Raw genomic sequence first — 27,711 nt, forward strand, 5'->3', positions numbered from 1 at the left:
CCTTTTTCCTTTATAAATTACTCAGTCTTGGGCATTTTTTCATAGCAGTTTGAGAACAGACTAATGCAGTAACTTCCTAAATTTGATGAAGAACATCCGTTAAAAACCTATAGCTAATATAATACTTAATGATGAGGAACTAGAAGCTTACCTGTTAAGATCAAGAAAAGGCAAGGATGTCCCCTTCATACTTTATCAACATCATACTGGAAATCTTAACTGATGCAACAAAACAGGAAGAGAAAAGTAGACAAACTAAGGAGCAAGAAATAGAGCTGCATTTGTTTTCAAATGACATGATTTTATATGCAGAGAATCTGACATAATTGACCAAAAAAAAAAAAAAAAAAAATTCTGGAACTTATAAGCAATTATAACCAAGTTGCAGGATACAAGTTTAATATACAGAAGTCCATAGGTTTCCTATAGAACAGCAATAGACACACGGATTTTTAAATTACAAATACAATTTTAGTTATAATAATATCAGTCATATTAGTAACAAAAAAGTAATCAAATCAAATCAAAACTAAAAAAATGGAGAGATACTTTATATTTATAGAAAAAAGACTCAAAATTCTGACTTGATCTATAAATTTAATGTAAATTCAACCAAAATCCCAAAAGTTGTTTTGTGGATATCAACAAACTGATTCCAAAGTTTATATGGAGAGAAAAATGACCAGAATAACAAACACAATTTTGAAGAACAAAGTCAGAGGACTGACACTGCCTGGCTTCAAGACATGCTATAAAGCTATAGTAATCAAAACAGTATGGTACTAGTGAAAAAAAATGTACAAATTGATTAATGGAAAAGAATAGATAGCCAATAAGTAGACCCATATAAATACAGTCAACTGATATTTGACAGAAGAGAAAAGGCAATATAATAAAGAACGAATATTTTTTCAAGAAATGGTGCTGAAGAAACTGGACATTTACATGCAAAAAATAATAATCTAGGCACAGACTTTACGTTCTTCACAAAAAAATTAACTCAAATGTATAATTGGCTTAAATATAAAATGAAAAACTATAAAGCTACTAGAAGATAACACAGCAGAAAATATAAAGGTCTTTGGGTATGGTGGCAACTTTATTTACAAAACCACTCATGCTATATGAAAAAAAATAATTTTTAAGCTCGCTTCATTAAAATTAAAAACTTTTGGCTGGGCATGGTAGCTCATACCTGTAATCCCAGCACTTTGAGAGGCAGTTGTGGGTGCATCACTTGATGTTAGGAGTTCAAGACCAGCCTGGCCAACATGGTGAAACACTGTCTGTACCAAAAAAAAAAAAAACATTAGCTGAAGTTTGTGTCATGCGCCTGTGATCCCAGCTACTTGGGAGGCTGAGGTAGGAGAATCACTTGAACCTGAGAGGCAGGGGTTGCAGTGAGCCGAGATCGTGCCACTACACTCCAGCCTGGACAATGGAGTGGGACCCTGTCTCAAAAAAAGAAAGAAAGAAAAAAAAACTGCTCTACAAAGAAAGACATTGTCAAGAGAGTGAGAAGACAAGCCACAGACTTGGAAAAAATATTTGCAGAAGACACCAAAAAATGATTATCCAAAAAATGATATCAAATGATATCTAAAAACTGGTATCAAAAAAGTTATCCAAAATAAACAAAGAGCTTTAAAACTCAACAGTAAGAAAATGTACAAACTGATTTAAAATTGGAACAAAGATTTGAACAGGCACTTCATCAAAAAATATAGAAATGGCATATAAGAATATGAAAAGATATTCCACATCATATATTATTAGGAAATTAAAAATTAAAACAATTATATTACCACACACCTAATAGGATGGCATAAAATCTAAACACCAACAACACCAAATGCTGGTGAGGATATGCAACAACTCTCATTTATTGCTGATGAGAATGCAAAATGGTACCATCACTTTGAATGGCAGTTGGACAGTTTCTTGCATAACTAAACATACCTTTATCTTACAATCCATCAATCCTACTTCTTGGTATTTACCCAAACTGGTTGAAAAATATGTCTGTATAAAAACCTACACACAGATGATTAAAGCAGGTTTATTCACTATTACCCAGAACTTGGAAGCCACCAATATGTCCTTCAGTAGGTGAATGGGCATATTCAAACAATAAAATACTATTCTGCACTAAAAAGAAATGAACTCTCAAGCTATGAAAAGACATGGAAGAAGCTTAAATGCATATTAGCAAGTGAAAGAAGCCAGTTTGAACAGGCTACAAACTGTTTTATTCCAACAATGTGACATTTTAGAAAAATAAACTATGGAGATGGTAGAAAGATCAATGGTTGCCAGGGGCTGAGAGGGAAGAAGGAATGAATAGGAAGAATATGGATAATTATTAGGGTAGTGAATTCATTCTATTTTATAATATAATTATGGATACATGTCATTATACATTTGTCAAAACCCATAGAATGTACAATACCATGAATGAACCCTAATGTAAATTATGGACTTTGGGTGATGATGATATATCACTTATATTCATTAATTGTAACAAATATACCATTCTGCTGTGGCATATTGATAGTGAGAGATACTGCACGTGTGTGGGGTTAGAAGGTATATGAAAAGTCTTTGTATTTTTCTGCTCAACTTTGTTGTGAACATAAAACTGCTACAAAAACTAGTCTTTATTTTTTAAAATAGACTACACATCTCGGTGTGACAACAGAATGTACATTTGATAGCTAGTGAATGAATCCCTATAAAGTTGTACAATCCAAAAGGATAGGATAGAGAGCCAGAAAAAATATATCACAGGCACCAGAAAGGAGATTTCAGTGACAGGGAACCCAACTGAAGAATGTTGTCCCCTCTTTATTCCCAGCAAGGCATCAGGAATACTGAGCATTATTTCTGGAACATAGCAGAATGGCAAAAGAAGAGGAAAGGGATTGTAACAAATTGCTTCTAAGATTGCCGTCAATAATTACTGTAACCTCATATCTACAACCTTTCATAATTCTTTCTCTTCAGTAATCAGTGAAATACTTCAAAGTTAGGAGATGTCACTTCCATGATTACACTACAAAAAAGTCTCATTTCCACCTTGGTAGCTGACTCTCTCCCTTGAGTGTTTAATGAAGCAAGTTGACATGTTGGGAAGACCCATGGATCAAGGAACTGATGATGACCTCCTGCCAACAGACAGCTAGAAACTCTGGCTCTCAGTCCAACAGCCCCAGTGAAATGTGATTTTGCATACAACCACGCAAGTGTGTTTGGAAGCAGATTCTCCATTTGAGCCTGCATATGAAACCGTAGCCCTTGTTGACATTTTGAATGGTGCCGCATGAGAGACTCTGATGCAGAGGACCCAGGAGAGTTGTGCACAGACTCCTGACCTACAAATACTGTGAGTAAACAAATGAATATTATTTTAAGTTCCAACGTTGTTGTAATTTTTATGCAGAAATAGATAACAATGGGTTGCCAGTTTCCTCTGCCACTTCTCAACTTAATTCTAAATGTTGTGCTTTTATTGATTACGTTGATATTGCTCTGTGTCTCTGAAGCTTAACCAAAACATTAAGCTGAACCAACACATGCATTTGGAAACTGCCATGCAATTTAGTGAGAAATACTACTTGATTAAGCACATAGTGACAATGTAAACCTATGCATTGTCTGAGTCATTTTGCTCAATAGACATCATCCACTACTAATAAGTTAGATATCATCACTGTATTTTTGTTAGTAGCTGTAATAACAGCTGACTTTTCTTCATCATTAACTGGTACTAACTGTGTGACCTTAAACAAGTTATATAAATGCTCTGAGCTCCGGTTTCCTCACTTTTTAAATGGCTATAGGATGAGGATTACATGAGTTAATATCTAGAAAGTTTTATTATGATTCTCAGACAACAGAATGCATTTAGCAAATCTTAATTCTTCTTATTATAAAGATTATAAAAGGAATTCCAGTTACCTGTTAAATCAGTTTGCACCAGTAGAAAGCCTATGGTTATAGAGCTAAGACAGCTTTCCCATGACACTTTACTGATATAATTTCCTAATTACTCATTCTTACTCATTGTTTACTAATGAAAAGAGAAAATTTTACAGTTTACCAAACAAAAAAAAAAGTTTGCTAGGTATCCAAAGGGGCCTCAGTGGTACTTCTTAGAAAAAGAAGCTAAAGAAAGAAGAAAGGGAAAAGCTGGTCTTTCAAAAACTTAATTAACTAAATATGTTATTTTCATCATGAAATCAAAACAAAATAGTAAATCAAAGAAATCCTTCTTTTCTTGTGAACAATCCTTTTCCCAAAGCTGAATAAAATAGACTGCTGAAAAGCTCGGCAAAATGAGAAAATCATGGATAATCTTCAATTGCATGTACTCCTTGGGATTTAAAAGGAACAAGTTCTGTTTGTTTCTTGTATAGAGACAAAAATATTCTTGATTCAACAAAGCATGCATGGAGTTAAAATTATTACTTTACCATAATACATTATCTTTCCTTATTGAGTGTATTGCCTTTATGATCAGCTCATTAAACAAGGATTGCACATCTTTTCTAAATAAACACCTAACAAAAATTCTTATAAGGGTTTAATACATATAGAATACCCTAGAATAATGTTTCTCTAAAAAACTATTTATAAGAAACATGTACTTAAGAAAACATATAAAACAGATGAGATTGAAAAAGAAAATCTATTTCAAGTTTATTTAAAGCCACTGGCAAAAATAAAAGCAATATGGACTATATGTCTCTGTTCCAAGAACTATATTAGGTATCACCTAATTTTCACAGTTATCTTGCAAAGATTCCTACAAGGTAGGTGTTATTTCCACGCTCTTTTTACAGACTAGGAAATTGCACCTTTGAGATTATTTTATTGACTAAGGTTTATATAGATTTATGTTCTCACTATACTTATACTAAGCTTTTATGGGATTTCCCAAAATTAAAGCCCTCTTCACCTAGGGACTTGACAAAAATCTGGTGACTTCTAATATTACAAAGAGGGAGCAAAACAACTTTTTAGCCAAGAATAAATTTCCAGAAAATTAAATCCTTTTTTAATTTTAATTAAAAATTCCCTTTAAATTTAATTTTAATTTTAAAATTAGGTAAATTTTAATTTTAAAAAAATGAAATAGGAATGTTTATTCTATGCCTGTTTCCCCACTGCATTTTGGAAATAGATAACAAGTTTTGATTTCACAGGCTCAGAGCTGCAGAGAAATTTGCTTCAGGAATTAAAATTAAAAGGAATTAAAATTCCTTTTAAATCCCAAGGAGTGGCCGGGCGCGGTGGCTCACGCCTGTAATCCCAGCACTTTGGGAGGCCGAGGCGGGCGGATCACAAGGTCAGGAGATCGAGACCACGGTGAAACCCCGTCTCTACTAAAAATACAAAAAAATAGCCGGGCGCGGTTGTGGGCGCCTGTAGTCCCAGCTACTCCGGAGGCTGAGGCAGGAGAATGGCGTGAACCCGGGAGGCGGAGCTTGCAGTGAGCCGAGATCGCGCCACTGCACTCCAGCCTGGGCGACAGAGCGAGACTCCGTCTCAAAAAATAAATAAATAAATAAATAAAATAAAATAAAAATAAATCCCAAGGAGTATATGCAATTGAAGTGGCTATTTCCCACTGAATCAAATATCTATGATAAAACCAAATAACACATCAAAACTCTGAGATTTCAGATTAGAGAGTTTACATGCGTTGTAGCCTTAACTTTCCTACTATCTCACTGAATAATTATAATCTACTTTTCAGATGATCAGAGAAAGGAACTGCTTCACGAACACTATGACTAACTCTCTAATTTTGAAACGTTTTGCATTCTGTTAATATTGTATTTTATAGTTCAAATAAAAAAATCAGAGCCATTGCAATATTTTGTCAGTAATTTCTGAGCCATGATTTCATAAGGAAAGTTCACTGCACTCACAGTACAGAACGGTGGATATCTTGCTGAGGCAGTTGCCATGCATGTGGGTGATTGCAGTCACCCTAACACAGCTAAGGGTTATGGAGGTGTAGGGTGGGTTGATCATTGCCAAGTACAGTTTTCTACTGGCTGGTGGCAACTAAATGACCTGGAGTACAAATATCATCCTTACTTAATTTTTGTGAACTCAAGCCCTCCTGACATTACTGAAGAAAAGCTTCATATGATTTTGAAGAACCACCAGATTCAAGCTCTGTCAGTATTCCAGATTCACTGTAAAAATTTAACTCAAACCTGCTGGCTTAAAACAACAGAAATTTATTCTCTCACAATTCCACAGAAGAGACACCTAAAATTAAGATGTCATCAGGGCCACAGTATCTCCAAAGGCAATAGGTGAGAATCCTATATTACCATTTCAATCTTCTTGTGTCTCCAGATGTTTCTTGCCTAGAAGTAGTATGAGTCCAGTCTGCTTCTGTCTTTACCTGGTTTTCTGTCTTGTGTGTCCTCTTCATTGTCTGTTATAAAAGCAGGTGATACTAGACTTAGCAACTATTCCTAACCTAGTGTGATTTCTTCTTGAGATCCTTAACTTCATTATATTCATGAACAACCTTTTTCAAATAAGTTCACCTTCACACATTGGAAAGGTTAGAACATATCTTTTGGGGACCATCATTCAACTCGCCAAATAAACCTAGAGTTCAAGATCTCAGGCTCTGGGGTCAGGTGCCCCTGGGTGAAAATCTGATGTTCAGTTACCAACTGATAACCCAGAGCCCTTTTTCTCATCTATCAAATGTAGCGGATAGCATAAGCACCTATGCCCTGGATTTGTAGTGAAAAATCACATGATAGAAACAGTCAGATTCATAGCATTGCATCTGATACGGAAGTTCTTGGCCGGGCGTGGTGGCTCACGCCTGTAATCCCAGCACTTTGGGAGGCCGAGGAGGGCGGATCGCAAGGTCAGGAGATTGAGAACATCCTGGCTAACACAGTGAAACCCCGTCTCTACTAAAAGCACAAAAAATTAGCCGGGCGGGGTGGCGGGCACCTGTAGTCCCAGTTACTCGGGAGGCTGAAGCAGGAGAATGGCATGAACCCAAGAGGCAGAGCTTGCAGTGAGCCAAGATCATGCCACTGAACTCCAGCCTGGGCAACAGTGCAAGACTCTGTCTCAAAAAAAAAAAAAAGAAAAACAAAAGAAAGTTCTCTATTACTACTAGCTATTTCATCAATAGCTCATGTTATTGGAGATGTTTCAGTCTTGTACAGACAATGGTAGCAGGCCAGCATGCAGTCAGAGAAAATCTGAAATGTGTAAATCATTGGTCTCTTGCTCCAATTGTGCTAATTTGGTAAGATATCATCTCAAAAATAATAGGAAAATTAATGATTATCCAGGCCAATTAACCAGATTACAAAGATGATAAAAATAATACTGAGAGAGCGTATCCATAAATACACAGAACGTTGGCAGCACAGCAAAAACTAGAACTCAGGAATTCATGCTGCCGATTTAGTTCCTACCCTTGTATACTATTGCTTGTCAGATAAATCATCACTGGCAATTATCTTCCTCAACATAAAGAGAAATCTTGAAAAAAATAGGTATTTTTCATTTTAGATATTTTTCCAGACTAACTCTATGTGATGGTTAATTTTATGTGTCAGCTTGCCTGGACCATAAGGTGCCCAGATATTTGGCTAAACATTATTCTGGATGTGTCTGTGAGGGTGTTTCTGGATAATATTAACATTTGACTTTGCAGACTAAGTAAAGTAGACTGTTCTCCCTAGTGAGGATAGACCAATTCCTTATAACAAATCAGTCTGTGTGTGTGTGTGTGTGTATGTATACATAGTGTATGTATATATGTGTATGTGTGTATATATATGTGCTATATACTCTGTGTATATGCTTATGTGCTCTCTATATATACATATATTATCTGTGTGTGTTTATATGCATACACACATATATACTTATATGCTTTGTGTATGTGTGTATGTGTGTGTGTGCTCATAGTCATACACTATATTGATATTTTGGTCAACAATGGACAAGATATGTGACAGTGTTCCCACAAGATTATAAAGGAGCTGGAAAACTTCAATCACCTAGTGACATCTCAATGATCCTGAACGTGTATAGGCCTAGGATAATGTGTGTGTTTATGTCTTTTTTTTTAACAAAAATATTTAAAAAGTAAAAAATAGAAAAATAGAAAAAAAGTTCATAGAATCAGGATACAAAGAAAGAAAATATGTTCTAAAGCTGCTTAATGTATTTGCATTTTAACCTGTTATTACAAGAGTTAAAATGTTAAAATAGTTAAAATAGTTAAATGTTATTACAAAAGAGTTAAAATGTTAAAATAGTTAAATGCTAAAATAGTTAAAAAGCTTATAAGGTAAAAAAAAAGTTAAATAAGCTGGTAAATTTGTTATTGGATAAAGAAAATTATTTTTAATCTAATGTAGCCTAAGTGTAGCTGCAAGTGTATAATGATGTCCTAGGCCTTCAGTCACTTATCACTCACACACTGACTCACCAGAATGACTTCTAGTTCCGCAAACTCCATTCATAGCATGTGCCCGATACAGATGTACCATTTTTTATCTTTTATATTTATTGTACCCTTTCTATGTTTATATATGCAGATACTCACTATTATCTTACAATTGCCTAAGTAATATAGTAATGTGCTGTACAGATTTGTAACCCAGGAGCAATAGGCTATGCCATATTCATAAGTTTGTGGAAGAACACTCTATCGTGTTCACACAATGACATTGCCTATGTCATGTTATTGACATTATTACTAATGTTATTGGAACATTATTAAGTGACTCATGACTATATACAAGCATGTGTGTGTGTATATATATACACACAATGTCCATATATATACCATACATATATCTACATATTCTATATACCATATATACCTACATATTCTATATATATCCATATATATGCCTACCATATATATATACCTACATATTCTACATACCTATATACCTATATATTCTCTCTGTATATATACCTATACAATATCTATATCTATATATGTTCTATATACACATATATATTCTCAGAATATATACATATGTGTATATATCTGTATACATATATAGATACATATACAGAGAGAATATATATATGTATGCAGGACATGTATTTACACAAAGAGTGTATATATGTGTATATATATAGACACACAATGATTATAAGAAATTGTCATATATACATTGTGATGGTTACTTTTATATTTCAACTTGACTGTACCATGGGGTCCCAGATTAACCACAACTTTTCCGCGTTTTCATGAGGTTTGCATTTGAATCAATGGATTCATAAAAGGAGATTGTCCTCTGCAATGTAGGTAGGCATCATTGGTCCACTGCAGGCCTGAATAGAATAAAATGTTGAAGAGCAGAAATCTGCCCCTTTTTCTTTCAGTGTGCCTACTTGAGCTGAGACATCAGTTCTCTTGCCCTTGGACTGGTATTTACACTGTTGTCTTCCCTGATCCTCATGCTTTCTGACATGGACCAGAATTACAACATTGGCTTTCCTGGGTCTCCAGCTTGCGTATAGCAAAACATGGGACTTCTCAGCCTCCAATAGCATGTGAGCTAATTCCTTATAATATAAATTCATGTGTGTGTATATATGTATATATATCCTTAATATATTAATATATTTTATTAATGTATATATTAATATTATTTATAGTATATTACTATTATATATACTATATTAATATAATATATAATATTATTTTAACTATTCTGTTCCTCTAGAATCACTCTTGGTACCAAAACCTGTGTTATTCAGGGTTCTCCAGAACCAATAAGATAAATATATCCTTGTTATTGATCTTTGCAGCCAAGGATAATCATTTCAAGACAATTATATAAAATTTTTTGTTTTTACTTTAAAAACCTTTGTCTCCCTTTATGTTCCTGAATATGCACATAGTTTACTATGATATGAGTACTCCCACTGCAATGCTCTATTCCTCAATAAACCAATAGGATATATCTATATATCTATATACTGCTAGTCAGCATGTATATTATATAGTACTATATATGCTTGACTGTACATAAAACATATTATTACATACCAACCTAACATTCTTGAAAAACATGCTTACAAGCAGGAACCCCAATAGGAACCATCAACAGTAACACATAATATGGCTTACTCCAAATCCAACCCGTCCTCCCTACGAATATCAACTACACCAATTTATGTTAATCGTTCATAGTACATTAAGTCGTTCATCGTACATAGTACATATCTATTAAACAATCCTCCTCACCACGGATGCCCCCCCTCACTTAGGAGTCCCTTGTTCACCATCCTCCGTGAAATCAATATCCCGCACAAGAGTGCTACTCTCCTCGCTCCGGGCCCATAACTCGTGGGGGTAGCTATACCTGAACTGTATCCGGCATCTGGTTCTTACCTCAGGGCCATAACAATCAAGATCGCCCACACGTTCCCCTTAAATAAGACATCTCGATGGATCACGGGTCTATCACCCTATTAACCAGTCACGGGAGCTTTCCATGCATTTGGTATCTTTTATCTCTGGTCTGCACGCAACCTCATTGCAGAATGCTGACTCCCACCACATCCCGTCCTGAATGCGCCTGTCTTTGATTCCTAGTACAATGCAGTTGTTGATCGCACCTACGTTCAATATTCTAGCTCCACGCAAACCTTAGCAAGGTGTTATTTAATCCATGCTTGTAGGACATACCAATAATCATCTTAGTAACACCACTCCCACCACACCACAAACCACAACAATATCTCATCAAACCCCCCCACCCCCATCTCCAATCTTTATCCAAAACCCACTCTTGCCAAACCCCAAAAACAAAAGTCTTAATATATCCGATCGGAGCCTATATTTTCATCTTTTAGGTGTGCACGACTCCAACTGCCATCCCCTCAACTAATAAGTATTTACTTCGCTAAACACTCTTAACACTGACCCTCAACAAACTCCCTCCACACAACCCGAAAGAAATTACCTCACAATTGTGCTAACACCTCCGTTTATGTAGCTTAAACCCACCCAAAGCAAGACACTGAAAATGCCTAGATGGGTTTGCACACCCCATAAACAAATAGGCTTGGTCCTGGCCTTTCTATTGGCTTTTAGCAAGATTACACATGCAAGCATCTTCGCTCCAGTGAAGACGCCCTACAAACCATCATGACCAAGAGGAGCAAGCATCAAGCACGCACATGCAGCTCAAAACGCTTTGCCTAGCCACACCCCCACGGGAGACAGCAGTGATAAATATTTAGCAATGAACGAAAGTTTAACTAAGCCATGCTATATTTAGGGTTGGTTAATTTCGTGCCAGCCACCGCGGTCACACGATTGACCCTAGCTAATAGAGATCGGCGTAGAGGGTGTTTAAGATCTGACACAATAAAGCTAAACTCCATCTAAACTGTAAAACCCTAGCCGATGTAAAATAAACTACGAAAGTGGCTTTAAAGCTTCTGAACACACAATAGCCAGGACCCAAACTGGGATTAGACACCCCACTATGCTTGGCCCTAAACCTCAGTAGTTAAACAACAAAACTACTCGCCAGAATACTACAAGCAACAGCTTAAAACTCAAAGGACTTGACGGTGCTTTACATCCCCCTAGAGGAGCCTGTTCCATAATCGATAAACCCCGATCCACCCCACCCTCTCTTGCTCAGCCTATATACCGCCATCTTCAGCAAACCCTGATGAAGGTTACAGAGTGAGCGCAAACGCCCCCCCCCCCGCAAAAACGTTAGGTCAAGGTGTAGCCCATGAGACGGTAAAAAATGGGCTACATTTTCTATATCAGAAAATTCCACGAAAACTCTTATGAAATTTGAGAGTCCAAGGAGGATTTAGCAGTAAATTAAGAATAGAGTGCTTAATTGAACCAGGCCATAAAGCGCGCACACACCGCCCGTCACTCCCCTCAAATATATTTAAGGAACATCTTAACTAAACACCCTAATATTTATATAGAGGGGATAAGTCGTAACATGGTAAGTGTACTGGAAGGTGCACTTGGGTAAATCAAGGCATAGCTTAATACAAAGCACCTGGCTTACACCCAGGAAATCTCAATACCACTTGATTACCTTGAGCCAACACTAGCCCTAAGCATAATCAACACTAATAACAAACCAACACACACTAAACCATTTACCTACACAAAGTATAGGAGATAGAAATTTTAATCTGGCGCTATAGATATAGTACCGTAAGGGAAAGATAGAAAACTACCCAAGCACAAAACAGCAAGGACTAACCCCTGTACCTTTCGCATAATGGATTAGCTAGAAACAATTTTACGAAGAGAACTATAAGCCAAATTCCCCGAAACCAGACGAGCTACCCAAAAACAGCTAAAAGAGCACACCCATCTATGTGGCAAAATAGTGGGAAGATTTTTGGGTAGAGGTGACAAGCCTACCGAGCCTGGTGATAGCTGGTTATCCAAGACAGAATCTTAGTTCAACCTTAAGCTTACCCACAGAACTACCTAATCCCCCTGTAAGCTTAATTGCTAGTCTAAAGAGGGACAGCTCTTTAGACACTAGGAAAAAACCTTACGGAGAGAGTAAAACCCTCAACTACCATAGTTGGCCTAAAAGCAGCCATCAATTAAGAAAGCGTTCAAGCTCAACATCAACCATCTCAAAAATACCAAACACATAACTGAACTCCTCACACCACATTGGATTAATCTATCACCATATAGAAGCAATAATGCTAGTATAAGTAACATGAATATTTTCTCCACTGCATAAGCCTAAATCGGACCGAAAGCCTCACCGACACTTAACAGCCAGGCATAGCAAGCACAAACAAGCCCATGCTACCTTCACTGTTAACCCAACACAGGCATGCCTCAAGGAAAGGTTAAAAAAAGTAAAAGGAACTCGGCAAACTCAAACCCCGCCTGTTTACCAAAAACATCACCTCTAGCATTACTAGTATTAGAGGCACTGCCTGCCCGGTGACACACGTTTAACGGCCGCGGTACCCTGACCGTGCAAAGGTAGCATAATCACTTGTTCTTTAAATAGGGACTCGCATGAAAGGCACCACGAGGGTTTAACTGTCTCTTACTTTCAACCAGTGAAATTGACCTGCCCGTGAAGAGACGGGCATAAAATAATAAGACGAGAAGACCCTATGGAGCTTTAATCTATTAATGCAATCAAAAACCTCACAAACCCACGGACCTCTAAACTACTATACCTGCATTAAAAATTTTGGTTGGGGTGACCTCGGAGCACAATAAAACCTCCGAACAATACATGCCAAGACCACACAAGTCAAAGCGAACTAACTCATAATTGATCCAATAATTTGATCAACGGAACAAGTTACCCTAGGGATAACAGCGCAATTCTATTCTAGAGTCCATATCGACAATAGAGCTTACGACCTCGATGTTGGATCAGGACATCCTAATGGTGCAGCAGCTATCAAGGGTTCGTTTGTTCAACGATTAAAGTCCTACGTGATCTGAGTTCAGACCGGAGCAATCCAGGTCGGTTTCTATCTATTGTACATTTCTCCCTGTACGAAAGGACAAGAGAAATAAGGCCCACTTCACTAAAGCGCCTTCATTACATAAATGACCTAGTCTCAATTTAGCAAAATACCACATATTCCACCCGAAAACAGGGTTTGTTAAGATGGCAGAGCCCGGTAATTGCATAAAACTTAAAACTTTATAACCAGAGGTTCAACCCCTCTTCTTAACACCATGACCACAGTAAACCTCCTACTTCTAATTATACCTACACTAACTGCCATAGCATTCCTCACACTCGTTGAACGAAAGTTACTAGGCTACATACAACTACGAAAAGGACCCAATGTTGTAGGTCCATATGGACTACTACAACCCTTCGCTGATGCAGTAAAACTTTTCACTAAAGAACCCCTAAAACCCTCAACATCTACCACCACCCTCTATATTATCACACCCGCCTTAGCCTTCTTCATTACCCTTCTCCTATGAACCCCCCTCCCCATACCCAACGCTCTAATCAACTTCAACCTAGGACTCCTATTCACCCTAGCCATACTTAGCCTAATCGTCTATTCCATCCTATGGTCAGGATGAGCATCAAACTCAAACTACGCCCTAATCGGAGCCCTACGAGCCGTCGCCCAGACAATTTCATACGAAGTCACCCTCACTATTATCCTACTATCAGTCCTACTAATAAGCGGCTCATTTAACCTTAATACACTCATTACAATGCAAGAACACCTATGACTCCTCCTACCATCATGGCCCCTAGCCATAATATGATTTACTTCCACACTAGCAGAAACAAACCGAACCCCTTTTGACCTCATAGAAGGCGAATCAGAATTAGTATCAGGCTTTAACATTGAATACGCTGCAGGTCCATTCGCCCTGTTCTTCATAGCCGAATACACAAACATCATCATAATAAACGCCCTAACAACCACAATTTTCCTAGGCACATTCTACCCCACCCACTCACCAGAACTATTCACGACATGTTTTACCATTAAAACACTATTCCTGACTTCCCTATTCCTATGAATCCGAGCAGCATACCCCCGATTCCATTACGACCAACTTATACATTTACTATGAAAAAGTTTCCTCCCACTCACACTAGCACTACTCATATGATCCACCTCAATACCCATCGCAATCTCCAGCATCTATATATATAGATATATCCTATTTGCACCAGAAGTGGTTCTGAAGGAACAGAATATTAAGAATAAGTTTCCTGAATTGGTTCCAGATTTTCTGAAACTGGGTCTGTAATCTGACTAGATTGAAAGATACTAATGACTCTACTATTAGTAGTAAAGAAAGCCCTGATAATCCATGACATGACCTAGAAATAGAGATACACCAACATGTAACTCTAGCCTAGAAGAGCTGCAGGTATGAGACACACAGCTTTCTACCACAAAAGCTGCTGTGTAGGCTGTTCCCATTAAAGTCACATGAGCTGGGCTGCCTTGGAGCCTTAGGGATCCAACCCCATCCCAGTATATCCAGGAGGGCAGACATGGAACCAAGAAAGATTATTTCAGAGTCTTATGATTTAATGTTGTTGTTCTGTCGGAGTTTGGACTTACTTGGGGCCAGTTATCCCTTTCTTCTCGCCTGCTATTTCTGCCTTTCGAAATAGGAATGTTTATTCAGGCCGGGCGCGGTGGCTCACGCCTGTAATCCCAACACTTTGGGAGGCGGAGGTGGGTGGATCACGAGTTCAGGACATCGAGACCATCCTGGCTAACACGGTGAAATCCTGTCTCTACTAAAAATAGAAAAAAAATAGTCGGGCGTGGTGGTGGGCACCTGTAGTCCCAGCTACTCCGGAGGCTCAGGCAGGAGAATGGTGTGAACCCGGGAGGCGGAGCTTGCAGCAGTGAGCCGAGATCGCGCCACTGCACTCCAGCCTGGGCGACACAGTGACACTCCGTCTCAAAAAAAAAAAAAAAAAAAAAGAAATAGGAATGTTTATTCTATGCCTGTTTCACCATTGCATTTTGGAAATAGATAATATGTTTTGATTTCACAGGCTCAGAGCTGCAGAGAAATTTGCTTCAGAATGAATTGTACCTTAAATTTTATCCATGTCTGATTTAGATGAGACTTTGGATTTTGGAATTTTGAGTCAATGTTAGAACGTGATAAGATTTTTGAGGCTTTGGGGTGGAATAAACATACATTGTACATAAGAAGGAAATGATTTTTGAGGGACCAAAGTTAGAATACCCTGGTTTGAATGTTTGTCTCCTCCAAAACTCATGTGGAAATTTCATTGCCATTGCGATACTATTGGGAGGTGGGACATTTAAGAGGTGTTTAGGTTTTAAGGTTTGTGGCCTCATAAATGAACTAATTCTGTTTTCATGGGAATGAGTTCACACCCTCTTTCACACTCTCTTTCTCTTACCTTTTTGTTTCTATGTGAAATGATGCAGCAAAAAGGCCCTCACCAGGTGTCAGCCCCTTGATCTCAGACCTCCCAGCCTCTGGAACTGTAAGAAATAAATTTGGTTCTTGATAAATTACTTAGTCTCAGATATTCTGCTATAACAATAAAAATGAACTAAGGCAATTATCCCAAAGGCTGTATTTGCTCTGAATCAGTATCCAATATATGGGACTGTTTCTCCAATAGCCAGAATTCATAGGTCTAGGAATCAAGGAATGGAAATGGGTCTGACATCACTTACTATTGTTTCTAGTGACCCACTAGCAAAATTTTTGTTTGCTCTTCCCACAACTATATGTAGTGCTGGCTGGCCTAGAAGTCTTAGTTCTAAAAGGACAAATGCTTCCATCAGGAGACACACAATGATTTCGTTGAACTAGAAGTTAAGATTGCCACCCAGCCATCAGGCTCCTTATGCATCTGAATCAACAGCAAAAAAGAGAGTTATTGTGCTGCCTGGGGTGACTGACTGACTACCAAAGGGAAACTGGAATGTCACTTCACAATGGAGGTAAGGAAGAGTATGTCTAGAATATAAGAGATTTCTTGGTATCACCATGTTCTGAGATGAAGGTCAATAAAAAGCTAAACCAACCCAATTTAGGAAGGATTAATGAGGAATAATCATCCTACTAATGAATTTCCAACAGGTTAAAGACCAACCAGCTAAGGGGCTTGCTAAAGGCCAAGGAAATTCAGGGTGGGTGGTAGAAAAAGGTAATTATAATTACCAGCTATGACCACATGAACAGTTACAGAAATAAGAACTACAATTGCCATGAGTGTTTTTCCTTATATCATTAAATGTATATATACACCAAATATGTTTTCTTCCCGCTCTTACTCATTTCTCATATAACATACAATATTAACATCACATCATAGTTTAAGTATCGTTATACATAATAGTATTTAAGTTACAGAATACTAAGTGGAAGAGTAAATACCACTCAAAGATTTTATTTCTTTTTTTCCTCTGGAAGGAGTTAGTGCATTTTTGGTTGTACAAGGATGGTCATATCATGTTAAGTGAAATTATGATTTTGTAATTACCTTTATTTGTAGATTAAGTACACATGTATACGAATAAAGTACGGATGCATATGAATGAATAAATGTAAGTATTGATGTATTTGAATGAATGAAGATGTAGATGAATGCAAATTTGACAAGGGGTGAAGTTATGATCGTTTACTTTATGAGTCAACTTAACTGGGTCATGAGGTGCCCAGATATTTAGAATAGCATTATTTTTGTTGTGCCGGTATGGGTGGTTCTAGATAAGATTAACATTTGCATAGATAGACGTAGTAGAGGAGATGGCCCTCCCCAGTGTTTGTGGGCCTGATCCAATCTGTTAAAGGCCTGAGTAGAGTAACATCTAAGTAAGAGATAATTCACTTTCTCTGCCTAATGGTTTTGAGCTGTGATATCAGCCTTTTTTCTGTTTTTGGACCTAGACTGAAACGTACACTATTACCTCTCCTGGTTCTTGGGCCTTTGGGCTACAGATCTGGGACTTCTCAGCCTCTGTAATTGCATTAGTCAATTATTCAGAATAAATCAATCTCTCTCTCTTGCTCGCTTTATGTATCAAACTCTCCTTCTCTCTCTTGCTCTATGTGTGTGTACGTGTGTGTGTATATGTGTATGTATTCTATATGTATTACATATATCCCCTGTATTATATATAGATATATCCTATGTATATTCTCTATGTATGTGTATATATTTTATTTGTGAATCTTGACTAATCCTCTAGCATTCAAGTCTTTTTATTCACGTTTGATTTTAATATACTTATTTTTCCATTTATTTTATCTCCCTTTTAGAGTACATGTTCCTTGAGAACCTAAAAAAGGTCTTTCCCCACAATTAAATGTTTTTGATAGAAGAATGACTGTTTCTATAACACATAGCATAGGGCCAGGCAAATAGTGAGTTTCAAATAATCAATTATTGAATGAGTTAATATTCCTTATTCTCACTTACTAAATATTTATTAAGTTGGACATTGAGAGAAACTGTTTAAAAATTCACTTTTGTATCTTCTACAGAGTATGCTACACACGGTTAATGTTCAAACATGTCTGTTGAATGTACAACATAAAGAGTTTTGAAAGATTGTAAGCTGGTAACCTGATTTCCTTCAAATTAAGATAAGGCTAAGCTCATCTTAAATTACCTTGATGGTTCTAATGCCACTTCTAACATACTTCTAACATTTCACTTGGTAAACTTTATTTTCAGAGTTAAAGATAGTACATGGGCCAATGTACGAAAAATGAATTGTGATACTAGTTTGGCAGCCATAAGTAACTTCAGGGCTATGCCAAAAGTACTTTTCACATGACCTTTCTAGCCTGGCATGAGGAAAGGTTTGCTATTGTGGCATATTGCTGGGCTTTGGAGAGTATATAATCACTTCCACAGAACTTCTAGAACAAATGGCAAGTGTGCCACTAAGCTGGTTGATACTGAGTCTGGGTGCCAGTCCTGGATTTTATTAAAAGAAGCAATTATGATAGAACAGCTCTATTGCAAAGAACAACTCTTTGGCAATTATAATAGCAATTATAATACAACAGCTCTATGGCAAAACCCGATCTCTACTAAAAATATAAAAATTAGCTGGGTGCGGTTGAGCGTGGCTGTAATTCCAGCTACTCAGGAGCTGAGACAGGAGAATTGCTTGAACCCAGGAGGCGGAGGTTGCGGTGAGCTGAGATTGCGCCACTGCACTCCAGCCCAGGTGACAGAACAAGACTCCACCTCAAGAAAATAATAATAATCAATAATAATAATAATAGAACAGCTCAAGGCAGAGCCACCTGGAGAGGAAATCCAGACTGCTTTTCAGGCCAAGGTACCAAGATGTCAAGTTTACCTTTATTTCAATGGACGTGCTCATGAAACAAAGCTAAAACCAAAATTTTTGTTAAACCCGGGAGATAGTACAGTAAACAGAGTATATTCGTTTAGGACTGATGTAACACAACACAACAAAGTGGGTGGCTTCAATTACAGAAATGTGTTTTCTCACAGTTCTGGAAGCTAGAAGTCCAAGATGAAGGTATTAGCAGAACTGAACTCCCTCTGATAGCATTCGAGAAGATTCTTCATGGAGTTCTCTTCCTGTGTGCATGCCTCAGTGTTGACATTTCTCCATTTTATAAGGACACAGTTATATTGGGATAAAGGGTTCATCCTCCTCTAGTATGGCTTCATCTTAACTAATTACATCTGTAACAAACCTATTTCCAGATAAGGTGTTATTCTGAGATAGTGAAATTTCAAACTTCAACATCCAGGAAGTGGGGGTTAGGGAGGCACACAATTCAACTCTTAGCACAGAGTAACTGCAGCAGTAAAAGACAGGTGCCAACCAGACAAGATTTTTGGATGGGCTTGGTAATTCAAGGTTCTCTTATTTCATGCACCAGCAGCCTCATGTACAGGTTGGCTGATCTGGTTTGAAAGCTGAAGGTAATTTTTAATGCAAGGTTCTCTGAGGGCACAGTCTCTCTTTACTCACTCCAGTGGCAGCCTGCTGAGCTGAACTAGGAAACCCAAGCCAACCACGCCAAATTTGAAAATTCAGGCACAGGGCCATTGGCCAGAACAAGTTCTGTGCTTATCACCTGGACAATTTGACTGATGTTAAAGAGCAGGATTTGATGAATGTCAAAGAGCAGCAGGCAAAAAGCCTGATGTCTTTTAGAGGAAAGACATCATTCAATTATTTGTCCTCACTCCAGAGCTGATTTCTTTTCAGGCTGCTTAACACTGTACAGTTTTAGCTCTTTGAAATAAAGCACTTAGGAAGAGATTGCATGTTGTTTCAAACTGAAAGAGACACTGTGCTGCTTTCCTACTCTTTCTTGAACTAATGTGGCTATTTTCCAACATTAATAAAAAGTTCTATTTCTGCAAAAATAACCTCAAACTGCATTCTCTCTCCTGAGTTTCAAGGATTTGATGACAAACTTGGCATACTAAATTTTATAGATCCCCAAATCGATGTTGAACACAAAGGAAAGCCCAGTGCCCTATGGTAATACAAGAACATTATTATTTTTGGACTGAAGCCACTTAACGCAAGCACAGCTGTGAAGGTCTCGTCTCACTTCCAGAAGATAGTCTTTATATTCCAACGAGTATCCAAAAGTCAGAGAAACCAAGCTCAGACAGCATTATTAATATGAAATATTATGTCACACTTGGTTTTCAAAGATAGTAAATCCACCAACACCAGTAAAATTAAGTAAATATTTGAAGTCTGAAGTTAGCATCTATAAAGGAGCCAGGAAAAATGAAAATTTCAAAATTTTGATTTAAGAAATATCTTTTTATTAGTTTTGTCCCTGACCATTAAAGATAAACTATATGTTGACTACAGAGGTGCTATTTATTCAGTGATGAAATGTTCATTTAAATTGAAACTCTTAAGGATAAATATACAGTGCTGTGAAAATGACTGAATGATGGAGCAACATGCATCTGTAATGAGGCTTTAGATACACCCAATCCGGGCGTGTTACTCTCCTACCTAAATGTCCTACCAATGCCCTGTTGAATACAGGAGAGTTTTCAGTCAGCCTTTAAGAACCTGGCCTTTGGTCTACTTTCAGCCTCCTCTCTATACTCATTTCCATGTCACTAACTGTCTTCTAGAACCACATTACACACACAGTCTTCCCTGTTGTGGTTCCCTTCTTTAGAAGCCTTGTCCATCTTCATTCCAGGGCTTGGTATTCCATGAAACAAGTCTCCAAAATGGGTTAAGATGCTTGTTTTAAGTGCCATGCTTTGGTTACCTATACTGCAGCTGTTATCATACATTTTGTAATTGGAATTTACAAATCTATCTCATTCACCAGCTGAATGCTCATCGATAGCAGGAACTAAAGCACTCGTATGTATTGGACAGTAGATGTTTACTAAATAATTGTTTGAATGGATAAGTGAAAGTTATTGTAAGATTTTGATTAACCATATCACACATATGAAATAATAATCAAATGGGGTTGTAAAATATAACTAAAATAATTAAATACTATTCATAGAAAAATTATGTTCAGTACATGAGGAAATAGTTGTGCTCCATTCTGTACTGAACTAGCAATTCTCCAGGGGGGTTTCCTCACTTTTGGACACCATGCTCTTTAATGACTATTTTTTGTTTGTTTTTACAAACAGTGCTAAGTTTATTTATGAAATCCTCAAAAAAATTAATTATTTCAAATATTGAATTCCCTGGAATCCAGAAATAACATTTGTTGATTATTTTTGTGGCTATTTTCCAGTCTTCTTCTAAAATTTAAAAAGCATCAACATTTCAAAGGAATGGTGACAGATAAAACTATATTAATATAATGTTTACATGATGGTAAAGAATCGAGAAACAACTACTAATACTAAAAATGGGAAAAGTGGCTTTTATTAGAGGCACAATGACTTCTTTGTTTTTTTTTTTTTTTGCAGTACCTAAAAGATCATCATGCAGAAGAATAATTAAGTTCAAATCCATATCTTTTTTGAAAGAAAAGTAGTATCAAAGAGGTAAAGTTGTATTAGCTATACTTCAGCTTCATATATAAATGATTGCTTTTTTTAAAATTACAACTTTGTAAAAATCAAGGTAGCTTCCTTTTCAGGAAATACATTTCTTTTACCTAGAGATAATTAAACTGAAGCTGGTTTACTACTTTGTTGATAATATTAGAGAAGTGACACATACATCAAATTATTCCTGGAGATAAACGCTAAAATTATCCAAAACATAATATTTAGTGATGATGTGACAATGAATTATTTAGATTTATTATTGAGAATAATTTCAAATAAATTACTTTCTTATATTATGGGCAAGAAATAATACATTAAAGGAAAATAAGTCATTTCACAGAGGTTCAACAAATAGAGATTGTATTTATAAAATATTACATTTAAAAACAAATATAAATATGTGTGTTGTTAAATATATATAGTTGAATATACATACATATATATGCATGTATTTACAGATGCATTCATATATATCTATGATATATATACATTTATGTCTATGTATGCATATATACACAAATACATCTATGCATATATCTATATAGACATGGACATATGTATGTGCATATCTACATATATACACATAAATATATATATATATGTATATTCAAAACCAGCCATATAATCAAATGTTCATTATCATGCTATTCATAGTAGCCTCTATCTGGAAATGATCCAAGATCCCTCAACAGTAGAATAAGCAAAAATTATATGTTTACACAATGAAATGCTTTATACCCATGAGAATAACAAAACACCACTATACATAACAGCATGAATGAATTTCACAAACATCAACTTGACCAAAAGACACAAAAGAGTAAATATTACGATCAAACAAAGCTAATGTGTTGGGTTTGAAATGAGGATGGGATCAGCCTTATGGATGAGTTTTTACTCAAAAGAAGAATCTGGAGCCTTCTAAGAGGGTGGTGACTTTCTGTTTTTTGACATACATATTTAATCTGTGAGAATACATTAAGCTGAGTACACGACATGTGCATCTTTCTGTACACAGGTCTTACTTTGATACAAAGTTTTTAAAAAGGCCTCTACATTTATTAGTTTTCTGTTTTCAACACTACAGAAAAAGCCCAGCTATGAGCTTTATATTTTAAAGAATTCAAACTTCTTAGTCCTTGATTCCTTAAGTGGATCTAAACAATGTGAAATGTTTTTAAAATTATCTAAACACTTATGAATGAAAACAAGTGTTTTAGAGATAAACATTAGCAATGAACTCTGGTCGCCTTGATGTATATCTTCTAATTTATGCTGAAATCCATATACAGTGCTGTAAAAATTAATGACATATATGTTTTAGATTTGTTTCCATGCTGTTTTATAAATACGTTAGTTTGTTTGTCACGGGAATATAGTTTATTTGTCACAAACAGTTTGTCACAGGAATTTCTGTCCAGCAGAAATTGAACCTCCTACAATTTTTAAGCATTTTCATTTTTGAATAAAAATATATTAGCCATAATACTGTGCTTCCAAAGGGCCTTCCTCTTACTCAGTAAAGCAGGTGCGCTGGTTTATCAGACCACAGACCACACTCATCCAGATAATCTCTATGCAAACAAGAATTTAACTGCCAGCTCCTTCAGATTTTCCAGAGTCAACAAAATAGGTATGGATGTTACTCCTGGAACTAAAAATTAATATGGTGCCATGTAATTAACCAAAAATAATTTTTTTAAAATATTAGCACCTTTGCTCTATGAGAGTGATACGGTTTTAAGAGGTGAAGCTAACTGGGCTTCCAGGTCAGGTGGGGCCTTGGAGAACTTTTCGGTCTAGCTAAAGGTTTGTAAAAGCACCAATCAGCATGCTGTAAAATGGACCAATCAGCAGGATGTGGGTGGGGACAAATAAGGGAATAAAAGCTGGCCACCTGAGCCAGTAGCGGCAACCTGCTGGGGTCCCCTTACATGCTGTGGAAGCTTTGCTCTTTCACTCTTCACAATAAATCTTGCTGCTGCTCACTCTTTGTGAGCTGTAACACTCACCGTGAAGGTCTGCAGCTTCACTCCTGAGGCCAGCGAGACCACGAACCCACCAGGAGGAAGGAGCAACTCCAGACGTGCCACCTTTAAGAGCTGTAACGCTCACTGTGAAGGTCTGCAGCTTCACTCCTGAGGCCAGCGAGACCACGAACCCACCAGAAAGAAGAAACTCCAGACATGTCCGAACATCTGAATGAACAACTCCAGACACACCATCTTTCAAAGCTGGAACACTCACCGCGAGGGTCTGCGGCTTCATTCTTGAAGTCAGTGAGACCAAGAACCCACTGGAAGGAACCAATTCCGGACACAGTTTGACTGTGTCCCCACCCAAATCTCATCTTGAATTATAGTTCCCATAATCCCCATGTGTTGTGGGAAAGACCTGGTGGGAGGTAATTGAATCATGGGGGTGGTTATCCTCATGCTTTTCTTGTAATAGTGAATTAGGTCTCACAAGATCTGGCGGTTTTGTAAAGGGTTTTCTCCCTTTTGTTCGGCTCTTTTTGCTGCCACCATGTAAAGAAGGACGCGTTTGCTTTCCCTTCTGCCATGATTACAAGTTTCCTGAGGCCTCCCCAGCCATGAGGAACTATGAGTCAATTAAACCTCTTTTCTTTATAAATTACCCAGTCTCGGGTATGTATTCATTAGCAGTGTGAGAATGAACTAATACACAGAGTTTGGCAAATGCTTTCTGAAAATGTCCAGATAGTAAATATTTAGGCTTTGCAGGTCATATGCTCTCTGCCACAACTACTTAGCTCTGCTTTTGCAGTGTGTAAGCAGCCACAGACTATAGGTAAATAAATGAGTGTTGCTGTGTTCCAATAAAACTTTGTTTACAAAAATATTGAGTCAGCCAGCTTTGGCCCATGGGCTGTAGTTTTTCCAAATCTAGTTCTAAGAGAATAAAAAGGTGTTTTGATTTGTTTTATTTTATGTTTTCCTTTTCCATGTGGTTAAGAAACCATTAGAGTATCTATTGTCATCATTTAGCAGTTGCTAATCTGGGATAACCAGATCTTTGAATTTTCTTAAACTTTTCTCAATGTTAAAGTTTGATGAAGACAATATATTTATCTAGTATGCACTAACAGAAATATCAGTCTTCCATACTTTTCACTACAATTTCCCCATGTTCTTCTCATTAAAATATTTTTGCAGCCTTTTTTTTTCTGGTTAATCACTCTCCACCCCTTAAAATTTAGCCTAAGTTTCATATCTTTACAAAAGCCTTTCCTGTGCCCATGGGTCATCTCTTCTCATGTGACACCCACTATTTCTCTTTTTTATCACTTATAGTTGATAAGCAACTTGGAGCAGCTGGTAATATTTCAGAATCTAAAGCTAGACATCTAGGCTTAAATCTCAGCTCTGAATTCATTACCTTTGCAACATTTAACAAGTTGTCAACCTCCCTATGCCTGCGTCTTTGTCTTTAAAATAGAAATAATAATAGTTACCTACTACATGAGGTTTTGATGATTAAATGGTTAAATGCATATAAAGCACGTATAACAATGCCTGCACAGAGAAAAAATTATGAGTTAGCCATTGTTAGTAATAGTGAAGTAAACAAATAATTTATTCATTCACTTACTGAAAAATATTTTGAAGCAACTACTACTTACAGAGTATCCTTCTTTATCATATAAACTCCATAAATGCAGAAATTGGGTTCCCATAGTTTTCTATTGCTGAATAACAAATAGGCACAAATTTCTGGCTTATAACAATACCAATTTATTAGCTGTTAGTTCCCTAGATCATGAGACACCCAGATCTATGCTGAGGGTATCACAAGACTGACATCAAGATATTGGCTGAACGAGGCTCTTCTCTGGGGACTGGGGGAAAGAATTCACTCCTGAGATTATTCTCTCAACCTTACTATTAGCAGATTTCAGTTCCTTACAGATGAAGGACTGAGATTTCTTTCTTGTAGGCTTATAGCTGAGCCCTAGCTCAACTCCTATGGACGGGAGCTTTTGTCTTTGAAACAACAGTGAAACATTACATCTCCCTCATATTTTGTATCTCTGACTTCTTCACTTACCACTAGCCAGAGAAAGCTCTATGTTTTAAGAGCTCATGTAAAAACATTGAGCCCACATGGATAAGTCAGAATAAACTCCCTACTTTAAAGTCATTTGTGCCCTGAAGCATAATATCACAGGAGTCACATCTCAGTGTTTTTACAGGTTCCAGGAACTAGGGCAGGCCATCTTTGGCAGCAGCGAAAGAGGAGTGAGGGGAAGGTTAAAATCCTGTCTACCAAAAAACATATAAAACACATAATGAATGCTCAATAAATATCATGAAGGAAAAATAACTTAGCCATATTACTGTGCTTCCAAAAGGTCTTCCTCTCAGTAAAGCAGGTTTACTGACTTAACCCACAGACCACAGTCATCCAGATTATCATGTTGACCAGAGGCTTTCAGTGATTAAAAATAAAGTTATTTATTATTTCTGAATAATGTCTTCTGGATAGACCATAAAAATTCCTAAAAATATAATTTGTGGAAGAATACTTTTAAAAGGTTCTTTAAATTCCACTTTGTCATGCTATATTATCTTTTTGATGTGCTGTTGAATTCAGTTTTACCAGTATTTAGTTGATGATATTTTTGCATTTATGCTCACCAGAGTTATTGGACTCCATTTTCTTTTCTTGTAGCATCATTACCTGGCTTTGGTATGAGGGTATTCTGGCCTTAGAAAATGAATTTGGAAATGTTTTATCATCTTCAAGTTTTTCAAAGAGTTTGAGAAGAACTGACATTATTAATTATTTAGATGTTAAATAGAAATCACTCATGAAGCCATTTGGTCCTGGGTTTTTGTCGTTGTCATACGGAGGTGCCTGATTACTCATTCAATCTTTCGTTCATTGTTGGGCTGCTCAGATTTTCTACTTTTATTTATTTATTTATTTTGAGATGGAGTTTCACTCTTGTTGCCCAGACTGGAGTGTAATGACACGATCTCGGCTCACCACAACGTCTGCCTCCCAGGTTCAAGCTGTTATCCTGCCTCAACCTCCCAAGTAGTTGGGATTACAGGCATGCGCCACCACGCCCGGCTAATTTTGTATTTTTAGTAGAGACGGGGTTTCTCCATGTTGGTCAGGAGATTTTCTACTTTTTACGATTCAGTTTGGGTAGATTGTATGTTTCTAGATATTTATTTCTTCTAAGTTATCCAATTGCTTGGCATATTGTTCATGATTCTTTGTATTTCTGTAGTATCAGTTGAAATGTCTCCCCTTTCACTTGTAATTTTATTTGAGTCCTCTCTTTTTTCTTGCTTAGTCTAGCTAAAGGTTTGTCAATTTTATTGATCTTTAAAAAAAATCTCTTAGCTTTGTTGGTTTTTCTATTATCAGTTTGTATTTCATCTGTTTTTATTCTGATCATTATTATTTCCTTCCATCTGCTGACTTTGGGCTTAGGCTACTCATTTTCCAGTTTTTTCTTTGTTTGTTTGTTTTGAGATGGAGTCTTACTCTGTCACCCAGGCTGGAGTGCAGTGGCGCGATCTCGGCTCACTGCAACCTCCACCTCCTGGGTTCAAGCGATTCTCCTGTCCCAGCCTCCAGAGTAGCTGGGATTACAGATGTGCGCCACCACACCCAACTAACTTTTTGTATTTTTAGTAGAGACGGAGATTCACCATGTTGGCCAGGCTGGTCTCGAACTCCTGACCTCAGGTGATCCACCTGCCTCGTCCTACCAAAGTGCTGGGATTACAAGCGTGAGCCGCTGTGACTGGCCTCTAGTTTTTTTAGGGTATAACATTACATTGTTTATTTGAGATGTTTCTCTTCTCTTAATGTAGGCATTTGTAGTTATAAACTTTCTTCTTAGCACTGCTTTTGCAGCATTTCATAAGTTTGGGTATGTCGAGTCTCCATTTTGTTTCTCTCAGGATACTTTTGATTTCTCTTTTCATTTCTTCTTTGACCCATTAGCTGTCCAGGAATGTGCTATTTCATTTCTACATATTCATATGCATTTAAAAATTCTGTACATTATTGATTTCTAAACAATTGCTGTCAGAAAAGATTTCAATGTTTTTAAATGCATTAAGACTTGTTTGATCCAACATATACTCTATTATGGATAATGCTCCCTGTGCAATTGAGAAGA

At 37.0% G+C, this 27,711-nt stretch overlaps 1 long non-coding RNA gene across 1 annotated transcript in view; it reads right to left on the reverse strand.

The window, feature by feature from the left end:
• Window positions 1-6,350: 6,350 nt before the first annotated feature.
• Window positions 6,351-27,711, reverse strand: part of LOC139362231 (uncharacterized) — a 38,863-nt gene continuing 17,502 nt past the window's right edge. Inside the window, exons 2-3 of the long non-coding RNA XR_011620664.1 lie at window positions 15,939-16,023; window positions 6,351-6,454 (exon numbers count right to left, since the gene is read on the reverse strand). This is a non-coding gene — a long non-coding RNA (uncharacterized lncRNA). The remainder of the gene's footprint in view (window positions 6,455-15,938; window positions 16,024-27,711) is intronic.

This window comes from Macaca nemestrina, chromosome 3 (assembly GCF_043159975.1).
Source record: "Macaca nemestrina isolate mMacNem1 chromosome 3, mMacNem.hap1, whole genome shotgun sequence".
NCBI classification, from domain to species: Eukaryota; Metazoa; Chordata; class Mammalia; order Primates; family Cercopithecidae; genus Macaca; species Macaca nemestrina.